The sequence below is a fragment of the Pteronotus mesoamericanus genome, unplaced genomic scaffold (assembly GCF_021234165.1).
Source record: "Pteronotus mesoamericanus isolate MK-2021 breed Mesoamerican mustached bat unplaced genomic scaffold, CSHL_Meso_final scaffold_85, whole genome shotgun sequence".
Classification (NCBI taxonomy): domain Eukaryota; kingdom Metazoa; phylum Chordata; class Mammalia; order Chiroptera; family Mormoopidae; genus Pteronotus; species Pteronotus mesoamericanus.
In genome coordinates this window covers 31,811,328-31,833,341 of record NW_026555329.1, presented here as the reverse complement: position 1 = coordinate 31,833,341, position 22,014 = coordinate 31,811,328, and positions in this window count along the sequence as shown.

Sequence of the window (22,014 nt, the reverse complement as noted above, 5' to 3'; positions counted from 1 at the left end):
AGGGTTGGTAGGCATGATCCTGGATGATGTTTGAAGATTAAATTTTAATTTCCCTATAAAATGTATGTGAATGATATGACACTGCTTTTAGAAGAATTCAACAACTATTCCTGGCCATTGTGAATAGGAAAGTTGCTCTTGATAATACAACTAGAGTAGTCTCAATAAACAATTGACTCAGTGGCCTAATTATCAATAATACCATCAGTGAGAGGGCTTATTATTAGTTATTCTCAAATTACTCCCAAACTATTTCCAATATTCTGTGTTTATTTGTGCCGAGTAATAGCGTACAGAAAGTGAGTCAGTTTAAAAGTACGAAGATAAGCTGTATTACATCTACTGCTAAGATAAAAACCATGCTCAGTAATCAGACTGTCGACATTCCAGAAAATGTTAACATCATTCTGAAGGGACGTACAGTTATAGTGAATGGTCCCAGAAGAACCCTGAGGAGGGGCTACAATCCCATCAATGTAGAACTTAGTTCCTTGGAAAGAAAAAAAAAGGTTCGGGGTGACAAATGGTGAGGAACTAGGAAAGAACAGGCCGCCATTCTCACAGTCTGCCGTCAAGTACAGAACACGATCAAGGGTATTACACTGGTCTTCCATTACGAGATGAGGTCTATGTACACTCACTTCCCCATCAATGTCATTACTCAATAGAATGGTTCTCTTGATGAAATCAGAAGCTTCTTGGGCAAAAATACATCCACAGGGTTCAGATGAAGTTGGGCATTATTCGTTCAATATCTCAAGCCCAGAAAAATGAGTTGGTTAATTCTTGAAGGAATGACATTGAACTTGTATAAAATTCACCTTCCTTGATTCAGCAAGCCACAATTAAAAACAAGAATAGAAAAAACTTTTTGGATGGTATCTTTTTTTTTTGAAAAAGGAAGAGTTCAACAGGCTATCAAAGAAAGAGCAAATTTTTGGATGATTCTACAGACTTGTGATATTTTAAAGATACAATAAAACCCAGTTATTGGCCCTGACTGGTGAGGCTCAGTGGATTGGGCATTGCCCTTCTGATCAAAAAGTTGCAAGTTCAGTTCCCAATTAGGGGGCATACCTGGGTTTTGGCCAGGTCCCAAGTTGGGGGCATGCAGGAGGCAACAGATGGATGTTTCTCTCACACATTGAAGTTTTTCTCCCCCTCTCTTTCTTCCTCCCTTCCTTGATCTCTAAAAATAAATAAATACATTCTTTTTTAAAAACATGTATTGATTTGGGAAACTTTAAAAATTAAAAATAAAGATAAGTTTCACAGCTAAGTCATACATGGGAAAGCCAATTTAATTAAAATTAGATGATCATTGAAGTTTATGTTTTCGAAAAGGTTCATAAAATACATATTGTAACAATAAAATAAAATGTGTCTTTATAAACAGAGATTGATCCCATAAGTAGTATATAAAATATGGTTTTATTTCTTTAGGTCATATGTGGATTGAAACTTTAATAGCATAAGCATATCAACTAATTGGCCCTATGTGTGTACCTATAGCACATGATAGTAATAATGACGTTGAGTCATATCAAGAACTGAATGAGCCATATCTGGAACTGAACATTTCTTGATTTTTAATGCATTTCTTTTCAACATGGTTTCAATGTTAAGGTTAATTTAATTGCAATCAGTCTCTTATAATTCTAAAATGAGTGTTCTCTGAATTGTAACCTTCACCAACAAATATATTTTATTGAATTACAGAACTGAAAAAAGTAAAAACAGATCTTTAAAATCATGGAAGTTATTTATAAACCTATTTATGGATCAGGTTCAACTTGTGAAATTTTTTTTTTTTTAAATGCAGATGTCTAGAATTTACCTCAACCAATTAAAACCTGAAGATCAGGGTTTTTAAGACATTCCTTAGATATTGCTGATGTTGATGGAAGGCAGTTTTGGATGAATAAATTCATTCTTTCCAGTTTACAGATCAGAAGATCGAAGCAGGCCAAGGGAGACAGAGCGACTTCCCCAAATAATGTAGCAGACCTTAGGCACAGTTCTAATATTTTTAACTCCTGACTCAGAGTAATTGCTGTGAAGAAAAAATAGAGAATTTACTATATAAAGAACTCTAGGAGTTATTTAAAAGAGTGGAGTGTGTATTCATTTCTATGATTTCATGTGAAAGGTCTAGAATAGAAATAAACTTTTCTGTGTTCTATCTTACATACCATTGAATGATATTCAGAGTAAATAATATGTTTGCTTGAGATTTGCTGTCATAACTTGAGGTCATGCTAATAAATGTATTACTGTGGCAAGAACAAGGCATATTACTGTCAATAATAATGCACATTTTATAATAATAATTTGCTTTTACATATTCCTCTAAGAAAGCCAACATATTTTCTTCAATTTTTAGTTTTGTGGTTTTATGAGATGCATTTTCAAGTGACATTGAAATTCAGCATTGTGTTCTAAAAATATACTCACTTGTTTCATAATACAACACTCCTAAGACATGAGCAATCACTTTTTTTATGCTACTGCAAAACTACAATGATGCTAAATTTTTGCCAAGTCAAAAGGTTTAACTAGAGCAGCCATTACATGAATCATAAATCATGACAAAGGGCCTATATAATACCTTATAATTGTTTTGGTCTCTGAAAAACCATGCATTAAATTAAAAGCTAAAATCTATAATGATCTTCATTAATTTCTTCCTGTTGATAGCCTTTAGTTTTTACCTTATAAGTCAGTGATGATGATGATAATAAGCACTCGGAAACATTTTTTTTGTGGTTAAGAATTCAGCTGTAAGTGCTTTTGGCAGAACAGCGTTACAGGTCCTTAAAGAATAATGTGTTTACAATAGTAATCGTTTCCTTTCAAGCTGAAATTGCAACTTCTTCTATGGGAAACAATCACTGTTACATTGTCTACTGGTTCTGGCAAGCACGTTAAACTTTCATAGAGCAGACAGCCCTGTATCTTTTAAGATACAGCAACCAGTCAGTGCACTTGCCTGCTCCTAATGAAAAGCACAGGAGTCTGTCTTTGGTCAGTCCTCACACAGGGTGCCTCAAAGCTTCACTACAAAGCTCAGTCATCATCCTATGTGTCAAAGAATAGGAACACTTGACAGTATCCACGTTGTTACTAAATAGCAGATTCAGAATCACTGCATCTACTACAAAATGAGAGTAGAAGTAGAACATCTCTGAAGAGATTTTATCCCCAAAGTCTGCACTATTTTTAAAAGGAGAGCTTGGGCCACATCTGTACTGGCTCTTGTTAATGATCTTAAATTTTTAGTGTCATTCACTTCTGTCAACTTTAGTTTTCTTTTAAAAGCTAAGATGGTTTTCTACTTAACAGAGGTTTAATCTTAATCATCTAGTAAAAGAATAATCAAAACACTGTAGAACATTGCAGGTGATCAAGGAATGTAAGTGAATTGTCTGTGTAACAACACAACTTGTCCTAAATGCCTGATACAACTCACCCTCTTTCTACACTTCTCTCATACCCCTCAGTTTTTCTGGTCTTGCTTACCATGCTTAGAGATCAGAAATATAACAAATGATTGATATTTTCAACAGCTGGGGCTTTAGTTTTTTTATTCTTTTGTTCCTGTTATGTTGCCCAAAGAAATGGGCAAAAATAGCCAAATAATCTAATCTCTTCAAGTTTACCCTGAGGTGTTTTATAGTTATTACGTAAAAATGACTGTTCCAACTGTTTGGGGGGATGTGACATTGGTTATGTTTTAAAATAATTCTTTTAAATATGGAATAAACTAAAAATATATGTAAAGTATTAGATATGACGATTCAAATGCACATTCTTTTCAACCCTTGATTTAAGAAATGGTTATCATTCCCTTTGAAATCTCCTCGGTAACCCTCCTGATTTCCATTCCCTTTTCTCTCTGCTCAGAGAAAATTATATAATAGGTTTTGTGTTTTACATGCTTTTGCTTTGCTTTTGGACTTTTACTACCTATTTTTGTATGCCAAAACAACATAATGTTTAATGTTTGCATGGTTCTAAATAAGAATTATCTTGTATGAAACCATCTATGATTTGCCTTTTAAATTTATTAGATGTTATATTCCAAAAAAGCATTCTGTTGTCTTATATTAATTCGATATGAATATATCCCACCTTATTTATTGATTCTTTTGCTAATGTCCATTTTGATTTTTTTCCATAAATGTTCAATCCTGTTAGGAGTATTTTTGTCTAAGTGCACAAGCACTCGAGTTCTTTAGGGTAAATACTCACATGTTGAATTATTGGGTTACAGGTCAGCTTTGTTAGTGAGTGTCAATTTGTTTTCTAAAATGCTTGAGGCAATTAGCAACACTTTCATCATTTTATCAAAGGGGTCCATTTGCTTCAAGTCTTACCAATACTTGACATTCTCAGACTTTTATATTTGTCATTTCTCTGAGTATGAAAATGTATTTTCATGGTGATTTTAATTTTCATTTTCCTGATTAACTTTGGGGTTGAACATTATTACATGTCTTTATTTGCTGTTTATGATCCCTCTTCTGTGATGTGCCTTTACATGATTTTGGCAGGTTTTCTATTGGGATGTGTGTGTGTTTTCAATAGACTTACAGGATTTTTTATATGTTTTGGATACCACCCCATACTTTTTAAGTTCTGGGCTTGTGCTTTCCTTTCTTTATGTTATCTTTTGATATCACGAGACTTTATTAATCATTTCCTCTGTGTGTGTAACTTAGTGACTTAAAATTTAAGATAGACTTCCCTAACTGATAACATAAAGACAACCTTCTAGATTATCTGGTAAAACTTTATAGATTATATTTTACCTTTAAATCTTATACAACTAATTTAAATATATGTAGCATGAGGGAAAAGTCAAATGTCATGATAACATTAAACAATAGTCTCAGCACCATTTATTGAAAGCGCCATTCTCCATGGACGTATAATGTCAATTCTGTTATAAATCAAATTTCCAGACATATGTGGGCTTTCTGTTAGAGAAGGGAAGAGAGGACTGTTCAGGTGGTTCATCCTTAACAAATACCATGTTATCTTAATTACTCTAAAGTTAAAATACTACAAATTTATAATACTATACATTTTTATTATCTTAATTATTATACATTTATAATACTTCTTGATATTTGATAAGGTAATTATTCCCACATTTTTATCTTCCTCAAGAGTATCTTACCTATTCTTGAGTCTTTATACTTCCATATACACTTTTGATTTAGCTTTTCAAATTCCAGAAAAATAATATTTGGAATGTTAACTGACATTGATCAAAGTATTGATCAATTTGGGAAGAACCAACATCTCTACAATATTGAGACTCATATTCATTGTCCATGGTATATTTTTTATATTTTGTTTTTTTAAAAACATCTTCCAGTACATTATATATCTACAAATATTTTGTAATCTTTGTTAAATTTTTACTATGTACTTTATATTTTAATTATAAGTGACATCTCTGAAAAATTATATTTTTAAATTAATATACTTTATTTTTAAAATAGTTTTAGGCTTACAGAATAATTCGGTACAGAGAATTTCCATATATCCCACATCCTCATCACAGTTTTCCTTGTTATTAACATCTATATTGGTATGGTATATTTAATAATTAATTAACTGTTATTGATATAGTGATATTAACTAAAGTTTATAATTTATTTAGATTTTCTAGGTTTTTACCTAATTTCCTTTTCTAAAATTCCCAGGATCTCATCCAGGACACTACATTCCATTTAGTCATTATGTCCTTTTTAGACTCTTTTTTGCTGTTTCTCAGGCTTTCTTTGTTTTTGATAAACTAGACTGCTCTGAGGTTTACTTACTATTCAGGTATTTTGTAGACTATCCCTCAGCTGGAATTTGTCTGATGATCTTTCTCATGTTAGACCAGGGTTATAGATTTTGGGGAGGAAGACTACAGAGATAAAGTACTATTTTCATCACATCATATCAAGGGTACTTACTATTTACTTGATTCATGAGTATTGATGTTGACCTTGATCCCCTGGCTGAAGTTGTGTTTATCAAGATTTTCTCCCATTATAAAGTTACTCTCCCTCCTTTCCCTTCTTTCACATTTTGTACTTTTGGAGGAAAGTCACTATGTACAGCCCATACTTCAGGAATGGGGAGTTATGCTCCCTACAAGATTATATTTTTCAATTTTATTAGCATCAAATTCTTGCCAAATGACAGCTAGAAAGTCTAAATCTTCATGTTTGTGAAACTGTCTCCTCTCCTGCCTTTTATGTGAGACCTGGTTGTCCTCCACTTTTGTCTCTATCGTTTCTTCATTTGTTTTCTTCCCAAGTCCTTATTCTCCTCCTTTTAAATATAGAACCTGTCCTAGGCCTTCTCTTTTCTTTACACTTTCTCCGCTAGGAATTCCCATTACCCTCTTATGTCAACTTCTGTCACTATATTTGTTTTGTGTATGAATTCTTTCCAAACTCCACCCCTACTTCCACTGCCCATAAGATACATACAGCATTATTCAATTAGACTTATCTAAGAGCCAACATATTTTTTTTCCTCCAGATTATTCATCCTCCCTGACATATATATATGGAACCCACTATACCTCTTTCAGGTACCAAGCTCAAAACCTTGAGGTCATTTTGACTTCTCACTTTCATGCATAAAAAACTGTATGACACTGAAGATATAACTGCGAATAAGACACACACCGGGCTTTCATGGACAGCTCAGAGACAAGTGACAATCTCTCACTCCCTTCAGATAAGAATTCCAAATAACCACAATAGCTCCTGTGTATTTCATTTCTTCTTTTTAGCCCCAATATCTCTAATAAGATTCAAAGCTGCTTTTTATTCTACTTCTGCTCCTTACAAAGACATCCCAAACGTAATCTATATCCTGGAAAACCAGCCTCTGTCCAACACAGCTCTGGTAGTATTTCAATCTTACTAAGACATTTTTATCTAGGTACCTTAAAACTCTGAACCTCACATTGAAAGCCTTGCTCAAAGTGATGCTCTTTCTTTCTGTGTATCATCATTGCCTTATTTTACTTCCAAAACACCATATTTATTAAATTCAGTCAGTAGACCTGACAGTAAAATGGAATTTAAAATGAATTTTTACCCTATACAAGTATTTTTTTCTGTCTTTTTTTTTTTAATAAAATAGGCAGAGTAGTCTTTTAGGTTTTTTCCAGAAATGCTGCAATATGCTCACAATGTTTAACTCACTAATCAAAGTTAAAGGGAAGTCAGAGAACTGTTTTTTTAACCTGCTCCTGACCTATTGTACTCTCCTGGGGAAGTCTGCTTTTTCTTGTTTGCTTGCCTATAAAACAGTAATTATAAAACGTTTAATTCTTGACTATCAACAGGTGAATTATATTCATTGTAGATAACCTTGACTTCAAGTCCTTGTTAGTAACTGCAGAGTAGCGAAGACTATCTTTAGCTGAAAGTATATACTAGCTCTTGCCTGTTTTCATTTTCTCTCTTTTTAATTAATTTTTTACTTTTTGATTTTGAGAGAGAGAAACATCATGTTTGTTGTTCCACTTATTTATACACTCATTGGTTAATCCTTGCACGTGCCCTGATTGGGGATCAAACCCCCACCATATTGGTATATGGGGATGATGCTGTAACTGACTGAGCTACTCAGTTAGGACTCACTTTTCCTTGAAGCAGTTTGTTGCTCTGAAGAGAGCTTTCAGATAAAAAATGATAATTAATATTCCCACATTTTCAGAAGTTTCTGAACAACTATTTCTCTCAGCTACTACTTTTGAGCTGGTAAGTTCTTAGTAATTTGAGGAGGCAATGCTACTTACCTCTGTTTTGGAGTGTGGACCCAAGGTAAGAGGTGTCAAGAAGAAATCGTTAAGTAACTTTTTCTCATTGTTGTATGTATTTTTTCAAACAGAAATGCCTTGATGTTTAACAATGTTCCTATCAAACAGTAGATATTTACATAGATAGGATAATTTCCGGTTATGCCTCTATTGTTTCTGTCACCCTGGGTATATTACTTAATCTCTCTTAGCCTCTATGTCATCGTGTATAAGATAGGCATTAAATACGATTGCATGTGGAAGGTGCATCAGCATGGGAACTATCTTACTTTCAATAAATGGAGATGTACATTACACCAGAGGCTCTTAAAAGGTGATCCCTAACTGCAGCGTCCTTATTACCTGGAGACTTGTCAGTAATGCCAAATCTTGGGCACCACCTCAGACCTACTGAATCAGGGACCCTGTGGATGGGGCTCAGCAACCTGTGTGTTAACCAGCCCTTCAGGTGACTGTCATGCCTGCCACGTTCTGAGAACCAATGCAGTAGAAGTATGAGTAAATAAAAAAAATTAAGTTACAGTTATGAGAGGGAACAGGGAACGATCATAAATTCCATGAGGAAAATTTGACTTACCCATTATTTTTGAGCTGGTCCTTTGTCATTAATCTGAGAGGCAATTCAAAATACTTAAATTTTGAAAAAATTAGGAGGCTTTGTCCAGGAGGACAGGTGAGGATGAGACTTATGTCACCAAATCACACTGAGGAAACTGAGAGCTCTTTAGAACGCACAAAACAGAGGACAGGAGAGAGAAAGAATTTACCAGTTGAAAATATTTCTTTAAGTTTTCAAACTGCAAGTCAATTAAAAATGAAGAAGTCAGATTTTGTTTTATTGTATACTAACATTTCCAGCACTAATGGGTGAGTAGTTGAACCACATTATCAAGGGGAATGAGAGAAATCTTAGGGTGAGGTGAGAGAATCTCTGTTCTCAAGGTCTTAGGATTCTTAAATCCCTGAATAAAGTGAGATCAAAGAAAAGGTATAGCTACAGTCAAAAAACAAAGGAAGTATAAATTCTTTTAAACTCAATAATCCATTATTTCTATTTCCTAGTCATGAAAAACAGTTAAATATATATTCCAAATTGTGGGGATTGGAACTGACCTACTGTGTTTTGTCGCCTGATGTGCTCCCCTGTATAATGTGCACTCATGTTTTGTGCGTGTTATATATGGGACTATTATGCCCATTATAATACCCATGATACGTAATAATTACACCCATGTATAGTGCACGTCCTTATTTTTCCCTCAAAAATGTGGGCAAAAAGTGCGCATTATACACTGCAAAATACGGTACTTTGGAGGTATCCTTTTCTTAAATGAATTATGTGAAGGTCAGAAGAAGAAAAAGAAACAGAAAACACTACCAGAAACACTGCAGAAAACAAATGAATGTGCGCGTTTCAGTCAGACTGCTCTGCTTGGCTTCACGGAGCAAATTCATGATGGCCCCAAGGCAAAGCAATTCCATTTCACTCCTGACCCCCTGCGATGTGCTTTCCCTTGCTATGAGGGTTTTTTTTGTTGTTGTTTTTTGTGGTTTTTTTAAGGTTAGGAAAGCGTGATCCTAGAAATGTTTGAATATAATATTATTTTGGCTTCAAGGCACAAATGTTGTTACTTAAATTGTCAACCTATATATGCATATTAAAGAGGAAGAATCCAGGAGCTATTCTAAGTTATTCGGCAGCCTCCTGGCCTGTTTGGTTAATGTCATCACCCTCTAAGGAGAAAAGAAAGCCAGTTAATTAAAGAATAATTTTTTCTCATCTTTCTTTCTTTGTTTTAAGTATCCATCTTTGTAATCAGGAGTAGGATAGTCACCTTTCTTAAGGCCTTTCAGATTTTCTTGTGAAGGCTTTTGGAACTTAAAAATATCTCTCATGTTAACACTAAATACAGTTTCTACACTGTACCAAGATATTGATATTTTTTTCCCCATCGATCATTTATCTACCTAAAACTCCCATTTGTCTGTTGATTTTTATTAATCTGCTATCTTATACGTTTTTAAAATACCCATACTATTGCGTGAGTCCATTCCAAATTTTTCTCTCATTTCACACTTTAGGGTTTTAAAATTCCTTTGAACAAACTTCCTTACGTCCTGAAGCACCTCCCGCTCTCAGGCTAACAAAAGCTTATCTTCCTCTGAGTTCACCAGCTTCTCAGCTGCCCCACATCCACGAGCCACGGGGTCTCAAAACAAAATTGGCATCTCCTAATTCCCTAAGAGCTGCCAGACCACTCCTTCTCTTGATTTCTTTTAAAAAATATTTTAATTTATTTACCAAAGTGATACATGAATACATTATTAAAATATAAATAGTTCTACAAAGCTTATTTCAAAAATCTAGTGGTCTCTGAAACACCAGCCCCCATCTCATGCCCTAGAAACAACACTTTTCAATTCTTAGCTTTCCTTTTAGAATTGGCCCTCAGATTTACAAACAAAAGGTGTGACAGGTTTTTCTTGATTTTTCAGTTTTAGACGTTAGCCGTTGACTTCCCCACAGAGGAAGAAGATTGCTTATTTTTATTATACACTTATCCCCATCTCCCCAATCATACCCTGCCCTCCCACCCTCTTGGAAACATAGTGATTTAATAAGATATTTAATCTTTAGATCAAGATTTAGCATTTATATTACTACTATGTAATTATTATTCACAGCTGAATCAGAAGATATATTACATTTATATTTCTTTTATAACAATTCTTCCCCCTGAGGTTAAGGATTCACTCTCTCCCCCATCCCCGGGCCCCTTGCCCCACCACATTAGTTTTCTCTGTACCTCTCACTACTTCATTCCTAAACTGTCTGTAAGAAATGGACACCATTTTATATTTTCTGTGGTAGGTTCACCGTTTCATTCACCCTCACCACTGTTACAAAGCCTTGCTGTTTTCCTCAGCTTACCTCCCTGCATGGTCACACTTTCTCTCTCTAGAGATGACTTATGACTGAACACATTACCGTCTGTAGAAAGTCCAAGTGATCAGCAATAGTAACAAATATAACCATCTGTTACCACCTTTGCAACTTCTTTCTTGCCCTGGAGGACAACCCTGCTCATATCTGGTACAATCTGCCTCCTTTGTCTTAGATCACATCCCTTCACAGGTCAGTAAATTACGTATTCAAATAGCTTCAGGTTCAATTCTTATTCTTTATTCATTTGCAACTGCCTTAGTCTAGCCCTTATTATTTTGTATTTTATTATTGCAACTGTCTCCTATGTGATCTATTTATCTCATGTCTTATGCCACTATAATCTATTCTCATACTGCCACCAGAATGATTTCCTTGCTTAGTCCTTTGAAGTCCCCAATACATATGGTAAAATGCACACTCCTTAGCATGTCATGCAAAGTCAACTGTGCTATGACCTCTTCCCAACTCTCCAAACATGTCTTTTTAAAATTGGCAACCAATGTTTTAAAACTGGTATTTACATATTGCAAAATGCAGTCTTTTAAGTACAATTCAGTGTGTTTTGATAAATATGTACACCCATGGTACACCATTTTTAGACTTCAGTTCCTAAAATAGTGATCTACGTGCATTTCTTCAAATGTGCATAACTCTTTGGTACTTCTGCACATGTATATGCCTTTTCCCCCTTGACCTAACACTTCCTTCTGTCACCTGTCAGGAGACATCAAGCAAAATTAACTCTAGGAAACATCAGCTCTTTTTTTATCTTATGCCTTATATTTAACTGTCATAGCACACACAAAGCCTTGTTGTCCTTGTCAATCCCAAGTCTCTGTTCTCCACCAGACTGTATTCATTCCAGGGTAAGGTCTATTTAAAAAAATTAATGAATATTCAATCTTTACTACCAAGAAGGAACTCAATAAAGTTGTTGAATAAAGGTGCAAAATTAACACTGGGTAATTTTTATTTAAAAACTTATAAATAAGTTTAAATTAAAAACCTGGAGAATCTGACTCCCTCGGTATTAATCAGGGCTCAGATACATATTACATGTGAGATTTTGGAAACAATGTATAACTTAAATATTACATAATGTCCTAAGGTATAAAATGGGAATATTCATGCACTTACAGGTCATTATAAAATTTATATTTTGAATCCTTAAAATTCTTAGAACACTTTCTGGCACCCAGTAAATACTCAACATCATTATACTATTGTTAATTTACATTAATAAAATAATGTTCTATTGAAAATATTTAGAATTTTAGCTAATCCAAAGGAGGTCAAAAATAGATCTTATAGAAGCTATATAGTTTGATCAGCTAGGTATCTCTTTCATAATATCTCTAATGGAATGTAAGAGAAAAATTGAAGAACTACTACTTACACCACTGGGATGAGAAAATTCCAGATTCTTAGAACCAAAGTTTGTTTTTAAATATGCTGTATCAATAGTTCCTCTTTATCATTATTATTATTTTATAGTTAGTATTTCACAACCACTTAATACATACAAATTAGTGCAAAAAATTAAATTTAAACCCAGATTGCCAGTACTGGAGAATCACCATAAAACATACAAGCACACATGATAGAATGACATAAGCAAAACCAACTATCCAGAGCCATTATGATGCAGATACAACTGATCAGTTTTTGAAAAGCAAGAGGGCTGAAAGGTGGAGAAAGTAAAACAAGGAGAGTGTGCATGGCTGGAAACAGGTGGGATTAATTTAAAAGGCCTTCCAGAAGGAGATGCTGCTTGAACGGGTAATTCTTTTATAGTCCAGATCTTGTTGTAGCTTGTCTTTAAAAATGATTCCTTTACAAGGCTCATAATCAAACTGATGGGAAAATGGGTTGGCAGCCCATTCACATGGAAAGCTGCTGTTAATCAAAATAATATTTTTCTACTTAACATGCAGCGGAATTTTGCATCAATGTATTTTTATGTCCGTTCAACTAAAAATAAAATCAAGATGAGGACTGCAGATATATTTTTTTCTGGGTATAATCTGAATCTTTAGATTCTAAAGTTCTGTAGTTTCATTTCTGCCATCTGGTGGTTGAAAATACTGATGTTCTTGGCAGTCTGTGAAACTATATTAATTATTTGTAGACACGTTATTAATGTACATTGCCTCCCACTGGGTAATTTTCCAAAATTGAAACTGGCATGCATTTAGTATATTGCACGTGGTAAAAATAGAATACATTTTCCTTTTCTGAAGTCTTCAGATTTATTATGTGTACACAAATGTGTTTTATTGTGTTAAATCCTATCAATGGTATTGTTTTTGAATAAAACTTTATTTTTTTCATTTTAATATACTCTAAAGATATTTTCCCACTTTCTTCAACTCTGCATTTCTAGAATGTCAAGGAACTTTTAGGGAGCTTTAAAATAAATCATTAATTTTGTCACTATCTTTTCAAGGATGGGCAAGTAAAATTAAATGCAAAAACAAAGTATAGTTATCAGCAGACTTGAAGACAAATAATCGTTAGACTGGTTTGTGAGCATTTGGTCCTTTCTTCACTTCTGCAAAGTATGCCTTCCTAATCATGCAAAGTAGGTAATGCAGAAGGACCGAGTGTTGCAGGGAAAAAAGAATGAGAACAGATATTTACGTTGTTAGAGTAGAAATTAATATAAGATATTTCAGGCTATATAGTCAAACAAAGGATCCCTAGGCTCAGGGTCAAACCTAATCGTTTACTTCTTTTAAGACTTAGATTCTGTGTTCATGGCAGCCCTTAAAACATTTCACTCGTACAGGTTATCAGAATCCTACTATCCCATCCGCTACCAAGGAAGACTTTCAACACTGTGGGAATCTCTTCCTCTTAAAATGAGTTGGTCCTGTGTGGCTTATCTCTTTGTCTAAACCTTTGTAGCTGTGTGTGTAAGAGGTGTGGTTTAGCATGAATAAGAACCTTTTCAATATTAACTGAAATTTTATTTACTGTTCCCTTTGAGGCCTCTGTTTGTTTGTTTGTTTGTTTTCTATTTTGTTGGGAAGAGGACATGGAATTTTGAAGCACACTGTCTAGATTCCAGGCCTAGTTCTTTCTGTTAATATTCTTCACTCAGTGATTTTGGTCTCAATAGCTTTATCCATAAAGTAGAAATGATGATAACATATACCCCATCTGCACCAGAAGTTTTTCAATGACAAATCAACATATTGTTTATTAAAGAATCTATAAAAATAGACTACTTAAAACTATGTTATATGTCAACATTGCCCAATTCTTTTTGCTTCTTTCTATTGCTAGTACTAGCATGTTCAAAAAAGAGGAGGAAATAGTATTTAATACAGAAGACCGTTGTTTGAGAAAGAACAATTTTCCACAAAGATTCAATGTATGATGTAGCTTAAGTGTATGGGGAGCTACAGAATGTGATATGAAGAATAAGAATGAAGCCCTCTCCAAACAACTACCACCGTCTACTACTACCAAACTCAAGTTCAAATTTTGCAATTAAATACGTATGGGTTTTTTTGTTTTTGTTTTGTTTTGTTTAAATCTTGATGCCTCTTCCGAAAGTTCCTACCAAAGTGAAAATACTGTACAGGGTCCACCATTATTAATTATCAAAACTATCTTGACAGAAAAAAGGAAAGGTCTATTGATCAGAGCCAGAGCAATATAGGCGGCTAATAAGAGGGATAGGGGCAACCTCTTACTTTACTTCACCTTCCTAATGGATTTGCCTAAGGCTAAACTCTATTTGCGTAATACATTTCCCCTCCACAAAGGTACCTGTCTTTACTTAAATATAATTAAAACAAGTATTCACCAGAGATATAAATACTCAAGTTAGGTTTCCCTCAGAATTTTCTAAACATTTCCTATTTACATTTGTTTTTTATTTTTTATTTTTTAATTTATTGTTGTTTGGTTAGAGTTGTCCCGTCTTTTTCCCCATTGCTCTCCCCTGCCCTGCCCCCCCAGCTCCCACAGTCAGTCTCCCCATTGTCCATGCCCATGAGCCCTCTACTCATGTTCCTTGGCTTGCCCCTTATTTTTGAATGTATACTGTATGCAGTTATAACTGTGGTAACCTTACAAACAGAATTATTTCTAGCACATACAATATATCTAAAAACATTTCCATGGATAACCTTGATATGTTGGTGATAGCACAGGGAATTTTCCATTCCCGTTTAAGAGATCAGGATGATTGTTCTTTCTAAAATTATTTCCCACCAAATATATTTTGTTCAAAATCATAAAAATTATGTTTAGGATCATGACAATTATCTCTGTGTCAAGGATGACTTTATAAAAATACCATTCTTAAAAGATTGCCAATCATATTTTATATTCCTTTCTTAATATATTTTTGAGAGCTAGGTACATAAAATAGGAAATACAAGAAGGAAACATTTTAAATGATATTCTCTTTGTAGTAAAATCTTCTTAGAACTTAAAATTGAAAGAGCACAAAAGATTTCAAATGTGATCCTTAATTAAATGTCCTCAATATCTGTTTATTTGGTCATTAATTATTAGTGTTTTCCAGTTCTTGTGCTGAGTGCTAAGTATACAAAGATGATAAGCTCTTAAGTCCTTGGTTGATATATGTAATTATTTAATATGGATTCTTCTTTTAAGCAGCTCATACATTTCAGAGGAATATAAGAGAGGTAGTTTATGCAACATGATAAGAACAACTTGACATATATTTGAAAGGTAAGGTGCAATCACCAAAGAATGACAACTTCTTCTTGAGAATAAGAATTAAGAACGGCTGCACAGAACGGGATAAAACAACAACAAAAAAGAAGCTGAGCTTTGAATAAAGACAGCAGACATTTTACTATTTAGATAAATAAATTAGGTAGAGAAGTGGATAAGAATTGGCATTCTAGATAGATGGTTTGACATACATAAAAATTATATATGATATAAATGAATATTTAAATAGTATATTATAAAAGAATAAAAATTGACTAACATGATATAATACATCTAATGATCCACTGAGGCTTCTTTCTTCCCTCACTAGAGTAAAAGTTACAATAAGAATGTATTTCCTATAAAGCCAAATCTTTAAATTTTACCTGTCTAGTTTGGATCCAATATTTTAAAGCATCAGTAAATTTTAAATGTGATATGCATTTGCAAGAATGTGCTTAAATGCTGAGGAAGCATATGAAAATCTATTAATCATATTTTCTCTTCAAATTATATCCCTATAATACTAACTTTGATTTTTTTTTACATGGGAACATGTAAATGTTTCTGCTTCAGAAGTTTTGGGTGTCCTTTTTAGAATTTTATTTAGATACCTATAGAGAGTATGATTAAAATTTTTACAGTTTATACTGAGTTATCCAATAATTATAATATTATTGCATAAAAGACTAAAATATTTTATCAATAAAATTACTTACATAGTAAAATAATAAAATCAACCTAAATACTTCATATAATTACTAAATCAATTAAGACACATCTATAAGCTGTAAGTACTATGCAATATATTTAAGCTCTTTAATTAGAGATAAACAAAGAATATGTTTCATAATATATCCAAATAAAAAATGTAAACTTGTAGCTATTATGTAGAATAGGCATTTGTGGTTTTTGGGAAAATTCATATATTTTTCTTAATAATATGAGGATTCTATAATGACTTTATAATCTATCCCAATTCTTTTAACAATATTATATTTTATTTAATCTAAAAATTATAATTTTACCATACAATAAATATAAAATTATTGATGAGATATTTCATACTCTTTGTTTTTAATTAAATTTGATATAATATTATAGAAGTTCAAGGAGTACAGTGTGTTACATCACAACATTTATGTATTGTAATGTGGTAACTGATGTAGTGATATTTATCACATTGCAAAATTATAGTACAGTGTTATTGTTTACATTCATTATACTGTGCATTATGTCTCTATGGCTTATTACACTCATTACAAGTTTGTACACTTTAACGCCATCAGTTATATTCCTCACCCCCACCTCTGTAACTACCATTTTACTCTTGTTTATTACAGGTTTAACTTTTTTAGATTCCACAAGTAAGTGTTATCATAGAGTACTTGTCTTACTCTGACTTGCCTTGCTTAGCATAATGTTCTCAAGGCCCATCCATGTTGTTGCAAATCAGAGTGTCTTTCTTTCTCATTGGTTGAATAATACTCCTTTGTGTATTTTTACCACATCATTTTTTATTCATTCATTCATTGATGGGTGTTTGTGTTGTTTCCATATCTTCACTAATGTGAATAATGCTGTGATAAACATAAGAGTGTGTATATCTCATCAAAATCCTCTTTTAATTTCCTTTGGATATATATCCCGAAGTAGAGTTGTTGGATTGTGTGGCACATCTATTTTTAATCTTATCAGAAAACTCTATATACTTCCCTTAGCGGTTGGACCAATTTACATTCCCACCAACAATGTATAAGAGTTCCCTTTTCACTGCATCTTTGCCAGTTCCAACTGTTTCTTCTTGATGATAGCCTCCCAGCAGGTGTTAGATGATATCTCATTGTCATTTTGATTTGCTTTTCCATGACAATTATTAATATCAAACATCTTTCCATGTACCTATTGGCCATTTTTATTTCTTTGGGAAAATGTCTATTTAGTTCTTTTGCCCATTTTTAATTAGTTTTTTTTTGTTGTTATTAAAGTTACTGAGTTCTTTATACATTTTGGATACTAACCGTTTATCCAATATATGGCTGCAAAAATGTTCCCCCATTCTGCAGCCTGTCTTTTAATTTTGTTGATAGTTTCTTTCTCTGTGGAGAAGATTTTGAGTTTAAAGTTATCCTGTTTGTTGATTTTTACTCTTGTTGTTTGTGCTTTTAGCATCATATCCAAAAAACCATTGCCAAGGCCAATATCAAGAAGATTCATTCCCAAATTTTCTTCTACTAGTTTTATGGTGTCAGAGCTTATATTTGAGACTTTGATTCATTCTGAGTTATTTTTTTATAAGATAGGGGTTCAATTTTATTGTGGGGCATGTGCATCTTCAGTTTTCTTAGTATCATTTGTTGAATAAACTATTCTTTCCACAATAGGTATTCTTGGATACCCTGTTGAACATAAGTTAACTGTATATGCCAGAATTTGATTCTGGACTCTCTATTCTGTGCCATTAATCAATGTGTTAATTGTGTGCCAGTACTATACTGTTTATATTACTATGGCTTTATAATACAACTTGAAATACAGGGGTCTGATACCTCTGACTTTGTTCTTAATTTCTTGAGAGTGCCTTGGCTATTTTGTGGTTCCATGCAAATTTAAAAATTATTCACAGAAATCAGAAAGGAAGAAGAAATAAAAGGCATCCAAGTTGGAAAGGAAAAGTAAAACTCTCATTATTTGCAGATGACATGATACTGTATATAGAACACTCTAAAGATTCCACCCAAAATCTACTAGAACTGATAAATGGATTCAATAAATTAGCAGGATACAAAATAAATACCCATAAAGTAGTTGCATTTTTATACACAATAATGAACTATCATAAAGGGAAACTAAGAAAACAATCCCTTTTACAATTGCATCAAAAAATAAAATACATAGAAATAAATTTAATCAAGTATGTAAGAGACCTGTACTCTGAAAATTATAAGACACTGAAGAAAGAAATTGAAGAAGATACATCTAAGTGGACTCATATACCATGTTCATGGACAGGAAGAATTAACATCATTAAAATATTCATACTACCCAAGACAATCTATAAATTCAATGCAATTCCTATCAAGATTCAAATGGTATACTTCACAGCACTAAAACAAATATTCCAAAAATTTATGTGGAACTGCAAAAGACCCTGGATAGCCACAGCAATCTTAAGAAAGAAGAACAAAGTTGGAGAAATTAACACTACCTAATATCAGACTAGATTACAAGGCCATGGTAATCAAAACAGCCTGGTACTGGTATAAAAACAGACATATAAATCAATGGAATGGAATAGAGAGCCCAAAAATAAACGCATGCCTTTGTGGTTAATTAATATTTGGCAAGGGAAGCAAAAATATACAATGAGGTAAAGATAGTCTAATCAATAAATGATGTTGGAAAAAATGGACAGATATGTGCAAAAAAATGAATTTAGCCTACCTTCTTACACCATTTACAAGAATAAACTGAAAATGGATTAAAGACTTCAATGTAAGATGTGAAATTATAAAAATGCTAGAAAAAGTATAGGCTGTTAAATCTCAGATATTGCTCAGAACAATATTCTTTTTTGATATGTCTCCTTAGGCAAGGGAAACAAAAGAAAAAAAATAAACAAATTGGACTACATCAAAAAACATTTTTTGCACAGCAAAGGAAACTATCAGCAAAATTAAAAGAAAACCCACTGAATGAGAGAACATATTTGACGATGGTTTAATATCCAAAATTTATAAAGTAACTATAAAAATACCAAAAAAATAAACAACCCAATTAAAATATGGGCTGAAGACCTGAATTGACACTCCTCCAAAGAGGACATACAGATGGCCGATAGACATGTGAAAAGATGCTCAATTAAAACCACAATGAGATACCATCTCACACCTGTCAGAGTGGCTGTCATCAATAAATGAACAAAAAACAAGTGTTGGTGAGGATGTGGAGAAAAAGGAACCTGAGTGCACAACTGGTGGGAATGCAGACTGGTGCAGCCACTGTGGAAAACAGTATGGAGTTTCCTCAAAAACATTTAAAGTGGAACTGCCTTATGAGCCAGCGATTCCATTTCTGGGAACACACTCCAAGAAACCTGAAACACTGATTCAAAAGAATATACGCACACCTATGTTCATTGCAGTGTTATTTACAATAGCCAAGATTTGGAAGCAGCCAAAGTATACATCAGTAGATGAGTGGATAAAAAAACTGTTGTACATATTTACACAATAGAATACTATTTGGATGTAAAAAAGAAGGAAATCTCACCCTTTGTGACAGCAGGAATGGACCTAGAGATAATTATGCTAAGTGATATAAGCAAGTCAGATAAAGACAAGTACCATATGATTTCATTTATATGTGGATTCTAATGAACAAAATAAATAAACAAAATAGAAACAGACTCATAGATATGGAAACGAGACTGATAGCTGTCAGAGGTGAAGGGTATTAGGGGGCTGGGTGAAAAAGATGAAAGGATTAAGCAAAGGGAAAAAAAACTCATAGACACAGATAACACTATGGTGATTACCAGAGGGAGGGGGGTGAGAGAAGGGAAGGTAGAAGAGAGTAAAGTGGGGATGAAATGGTGATGGAACGAGACTCGATTTAGGATGATGAACACACCATAGAATTGTACCTGAAAACTATATACTTTTATTAACCAATATCACCTCAATAAATTCAATGTAAATTCAAAAAAATAAAATCTATTTTGTATTACATAGAAGATACTGTTTCTTATATACTTGTGAAGAATGCCTTTGGTATTTAGATGAGGATTGCATTGAATCTGTAGATGGCTTTGGGTAATGTGGCCCTTCTAACAACATTAATTCTTTTAATCCATAAACATGGGATGTCCTTTCATTTGTTTGTGTCTTCTATTTCTTTCATTAAAGTCTTATAACTTTCATTGTATGGATCTTTTACTTCCTTGGTAAATTTATTCCTAATATTGTTTTTGATGCAATTGTAAATGGTATTGTTTCTTTAATTCTTTTCAGATGCTTTATCATTATTCTAAAGGAATTAGCTGATTTCTCTATGTTGTACTTTCCTTTTCATTTGTTTAAGGTATTTTAAATATCTTCTCTTCTGATTTCTTTGTTGACCTTTTTTTGTTCAGTAGCATGTTGTTTAGTCATCATATATTTGTGAATTTTCCAGTTTTATTCATGTAAGTGATTTCTAGTTTCACACCATTGTAGTTGGAAAAGATGTTTGATATGATTTCAATCTTAGATTTGTTTAGATTTGTGGCCTGATACATTCTGCCTTGGACAATGTTACATAAGTACCTGAGAAGACTGTATACTCTGCTGCTGTTGACTGAAATGTTCTGTATATGTTTAAGTACATTTTTTCAAAAGTGTGATTCAGTTCCAATATTTTATTGATTTTCTCTCTAGAAAATCTGTCTGTTGCTGATAATGTGGTTTGAAAGTCTACTGCTATTATGTACTGTTGTCTACTTCTCCCTTAAGATGTTGGTATTTGCTTAATATAGTTAGGTGTTCAGGTGTTGGAAGAACTTATATTTACAATTATTATATCTTCTTGATGTACTGACACCTTTGTAATTATAAAATGACCTTTTTTGTCTCTTACTATACATTTGGTTTGAGGTTCTGTTATCCTTTTTGTGTGATACAAGTCTGGCTATATTTGCATTATTTTTTGGCTTCCATTTGTTTGGAATATCATCTTTCTTTCTTTCACGTTGAGTTTATATGTGTTTTTATAACTGAAATAATCTCCTGTAGGCAACATACAGTTGTGTCTTGTTTTTTTATCTATCCAGTCACTCTGTGCCTTTTGATTGGTGGATCAGTGAATTCAATTCATTTATATCTAGCATGATTATTGAAATGTAAGGATTTACTACTGCCATTCTTCTCTCTTCCCTTCTGGTTATTTTGTCTCTCTGTTGTTTCTTTTTCTTCTGTTTCTGTCTACCTTGTTAAGTTAGTGGTTTTCCATGGTGATTTGCTCAGTTCCTTCCCACCACTCCCATTATTAATTTTTCATGTTTCCTCTCTAGATTTCTGCTTTGAGATTACCATGAGGTTTACAAAAATATCATTTATTCCTGATAACAATATTATCTTAATATATTTATAAAGATACCATTCTTTTACCCTTCCCCTTTTATATTTCCTATGTCACAAATTATCACTTTTTATGTTGTGATTTTTTTACAAAATTATAGGAGATATAGTTTAATGCTCTTTTCCTGTGCTGCCCTGTCAAGCAAAGAAAGGGTGGCTGGTTCGATACCCAGTCAGGGCACATGCCTGTGTTGTGGGAGGTCCCTGGTAGGGAACACGCGAAAAGCAACCACACAGTGATGTTTCTCTCTCTCTCCTTCCATTCCCCTCTAAAAATATGTAAAAATCTAAAAAAAGGTAATTATTTTTAAAAAGCTCTTTTCCTTTAACTTTTATGCTATATTTACAAATTTAATATACTATCCTGAAAAAAAATTACGGGTTTCTAATTCTGATTGTATAGTTATCACCTTAAT